This window comes from Bactrocera dorsalis, chromosome 3 (assembly GCF_023373825.1).
Source record: "Bactrocera dorsalis isolate Fly_Bdor chromosome 3, ASM2337382v1, whole genome shotgun sequence".
Taxonomy (NCBI): domain Eukaryota; kingdom Metazoa; phylum Arthropoda; class Insecta; order Diptera; family Tephritidae; genus Bactrocera; species Bactrocera dorsalis.
Genome location: NC_064305.1, coordinates 26,785,243 through 26,789,724, shown reverse-complemented (window position 1 = coordinate 26,789,724; position 4,482 = coordinate 26,785,243). Strand labels below are relative to the sequence as shown.

General features: G+C 39.4%; 1 pseudogene; it reads left to right on the top strand.

Annotated features, from left to right (window-relative positions):
- Positions 1-568: 568 nt before the first annotated feature.
- Positions 569-1,467, top strand: LOC125777508 (adenosylhomocysteinase-like; annotated as a pseudogene).
- Positions 1,468-4,482: the final 3,015 nt, after the last annotated feature.

The window sequence follows — 4,482 nt, the reverse complement described above, 5'->3', positions numbered from 1 at the left end:
TTTTAAAGAACAAAATATTCCACCATTGCAATGGAAGAGAGGACGAATTGAAAACGTTCTTTTTGAGCCAAGAGTGCAAACGTAGACATAAGGATAAGCAATGGCACATCGTAGAGAGCGATGCACATTGTGTACCCTTTTCCTACCGAAGTAAAAATACGTAATTAACCAATAGCTGTCGACTCGAACTAAAAAACAATAAAAAGAAAAACCTTATATTTACTTTGTTAAGGTTACTTATAGTTTTACGAGTACCGTGCATAAATAGAGTATTTTTTGAAAAAAGAAGATATGTAGGGTTGACCCTAATAGCGTGGGATATAATTGTCCACATCGATTTAACAATACTCGGTTGAAAGGCACCTAACTTCAAATTCACTAAAACATTTGATATACTCAACGATATTTGAAGAATAATTAGTGAACTCAATGATTTAGGAGCATCTCAATGATTGAACAGCTTCACAACATTATCGCGTTCACGGGGAGGAGGATGAAAAGGAAGACTAGGTCAGTGTTACCTTTCAAAGGATCATTACATTACTCCTTGTTTGACCTGATGAATGAAGAATACTTATGGTGTATTGGACATACCTTACTGTTCTCAGATGGTTAGCTCTTGAACTTGATTATCGACCAACTCAGTGCATGAAAAGTTCCCACAATACCCGAAGACCATCAAGGGTTTGAGCAAAGAAACTACAAACGGTGTAAACAATTTATATGAAATGGCGAAAGAGAGACGTCTCGATGTACCAGCCATCAACGTCAACGTCTCGGTGACCAAGAGTAAATTCTATAATCTGTATGGTTGTCGCGAGTCGCTAAGTATTAACGCGAGTGATGGTATTAAACGGCCCACGGAAGTGATGATTGCTGGCAAGGGGTGATGGGTTGCTGGTTATGTAATATAGGCAAAACATGTGCATAGGCTCTGCTTAGTTTCGGCGAAATCGTCATTGTCACCGAAATCGATCCTATCATTGCTTTGCAAGCGGCTATGAAGTAACCACCATGAAGCAAGCATACAAAGAAGATACCATCTTCGTAACAACAACTGGTTACAAGGACATTATTACTGGCGCACATTTTGAACACTTGCTCGACGATGCGATCGTTTGTAATATTGGTAATTTTGATTGTGAAATCGACGTCGCATGCTCGAATGCCAATGCCAAGGAGAAGATTAATAACAAACCCCAAGTCGATCGTTATACACTATCCTATGGTAATCATATTATTTTGTTGGCCAAAGGACGTTCTGGTAAATTTGGGCTTTGCGCGCGGTCATCCCAGCTTGAGGTGTTCAACTCGTTCAGAAAGCAAGTGGTGTCACAACTGGAATTATAGACCGAGGCTGACAAATACAACGGAGATGTGACTCTGTTGCCGAAAATACTCGACGAAGAGGTCGCCAGTCTACACTTGGAGAAATTAGGCATACGACCTGAAAAGTTATATGATTAAAATCGAAACACTTGGACTTTGAATGGCATCATATTATGCATTACGGCATGAATACTGGCAACCTAATCCTATTAATTGCTGGTGCAATCATCCTAAAAATGGTCCTAGGACAAATCTGTAAGATATCATATTTCAAATATTTATTTGCGTTATCGCTAACACATATAAATACAGTCATAAATATAAACTAGAGCTGCGTACTATTTTATAATCGCATCCTTCGCGTTGTGATTTTACAGGGACTCTACAATCTACGGCAATTACCGTGGGATAGGCCTCCTTCATACCGCATATAAGGTTTTATGGAGCGTAGAGTGTGAGAGACTGAAGCTCATCGTCAATAAACTGATTGGAGCTTATCAGTGTGGCCTTACACCTGTAAAATCTACTATCGATACGAATGAAGAAACGAATCTTTTTTCCCCGTCCTGCTATACGATGCGGAGTCATGAACAATGACATCATCTGTTGAGTCGGCCTTAGAAGTGTTCGAAAGAAAGGTTTTGCATATGATTTATGGATTGGGGATCTCGCATTGGCGGCCAATAGCGAAAAGAAGAAACGATTGGGGCGCTGTTGCTAACCCGGCTATAACCGCGTATGTGGTGTACGCTAGTAAAGATTAATAAATTTAGCTCTCATTTAATCAACCTCCTGAAGAAATTCCACTAGCAAAGTTCAAAATAAACCAAACTATCGTCATTACAACCGCCATTGCGCCGAAATTTATGCTACTTTTTCACATATTTTTTCGCAAAATATTTCTGTTTATCAAACTCGCACCAACATTGCATACAGCTAATTATCAAATGCTTAAAATATCTTAAATCAATTAGCAACACATTGCCACTTGCCATCTGTCAACCCACACTGGACCCTAGCTAGCAACGCATTGGAGCACTCAAATTGAAGTAACTGACCCAAAGTGGAAAATTACTGACAGCCAACACCTGAGCGCAGCCGCCGCAGTGGAGGCAAGAGCAGCAGCAATTTATTGCTTTTACACATACACAGCGCCAACACGGCCGAAGAAGCGTCCGCACAGCGTTGCACAGAAAACTGAACAAAACTAATTGCAACCACAAAAAAACGCCAGTAAATGTGTATGAGCCACCGCACTCATTTATAGTTAAAATGCTGCATGGATGGGGACGGGAGAAGAGTAAGCAAGAAGGGCGTTGAAGTTAGCAACGGTCCTCACACCTAGCACTGTTTTTGGCGCGACTCCGAAGCGCTGAAAAGCACAAATGTACCAAAAAGTTGGCAAAATAATTGAGGCAATTCATTATCGTGTCTGTTGCGGCCAAGAATGCAGTAGAAGCGCAGCAGCAGCAACACTAATAACGGGAGGGTATATGAGAAACAGGTGCGCAACAGTTGCAGTTGACAGCCAGAAGTCGACCTCGGTGTTGGAGTTAATGTAAAGGGTTGCTCAATTTGGATAGAAAGTTTGGTTGAAATTTTCTTGTCTAAAATGTTGAAACTGGACCTTAAAAATACAGGCAACACTGGTTTGAGGGTTGACAAAATCTAACGAGGACCTACTATACATATTTAGTTGTCTGTTACTAAGAGACAACTTTAACTCGCGACGTTCATTTCATCCGGCGGGTGTAGGAAGAGATTGGAGAGGTTTAGGTATCTCAATTTGAAAACCCGCTGACGAATTTTTAATTTGACGAGCGAAAAATATATCTTGGCTGGCTCCGTACTTCTCAGTTCCAAATTATTGTTAGTCCTACAATTAAATACATATGACATCTTTTAGTAAGATGCCTGATACCTTGAATTAAAAACTCATTTAAATTCCACTAGAACAAAACCAATTTAGACTTTTGGGGAAGGAGTTCCGACATATTCGGAAGTTGGTACTTTAAATATCTTCTAGACTCTTCTCGAACAAGAGCTACTTTAGGCACTTGCGGAAAGAACTTTCAGACACTTGATCTCTTGAAAGTATGACTTTCCATTTTGTACCCAAAACACTTCTAGCCTCCACTATAATATATTTTTGATATAAGATCTTTTGAAAGTAGGATATAGCAACGCGAACTAAATTCTTTTCTAAATAGAACAGAAACTGTTATGACTTTTGTGGCAATAATTTCAAATAAGTATTTCATTGACTCCCAGCTATTTTAACCGCCAGCATTCAACTTCAATATCATCAATTGAAGCACCTTGTACCTGATATTGGTCTGCCATTTACTTTGAACGAGCGTCTACTCAGTTTCTTCCGATTGCTTAGACACATGTTTGCTTGTAGATATTATTATGGCGTGCTTGAATGTCCTCCCTATAACTGGCTTTGGCTAGCCAATCAAGGTTTAGCATTGTTTTTAGGCATAATTACGCGATCACTTAGTTCATTGTCCCATTTGTCTACCAATCTGCAAGCCTATTTATCTAACAAGCTCGCATTAAGCGACCGAGTGTGTATAGGTGCATCTTCCTGAGTGCGTCTTTGTTAGCCTTGGCATTGTTGAAATGCTAATTGCGTTCACCGCCTTCCAACGAGATTGAATTGTCTCCACTCTGAAAGGTAGATCGTCAGGTAAAAGCATGTGACGGTGTTGAAGGGTCGACGTGCAGCTCTAATTATATGAAAATTTACACATTTAAACTCATTTAAACTTTGAAATGTGAACGAATTTGGGAAAGTATACTTCTCGTTTACCCCTAACCTTATCAATAATTACTATTATCTTCGTAAATGTATGTAGGAGTGGATTGGCCGCGTTGTTGATTGTAGCTTATAAGGTATTAACAGTACCTGTTAGTTGATGCTACAATGTATCGATAATACCTTGACGAATATTATCCGATTCTTTAGAATTTAAGAAAGCTAGAAAAACTATTAGGTTAAAGAAAGCAGGCGCCTGGTTGGATGAACATCTCGCAAGAGGCTCCATAATTAGCTTATAACCACTATACATATTTTCGTTCCACAAGAAGGTAATTCTGAAAAAAATTTTATCGATCTTCAAGTGGAAATTGGTTTTAGAACTATCGACC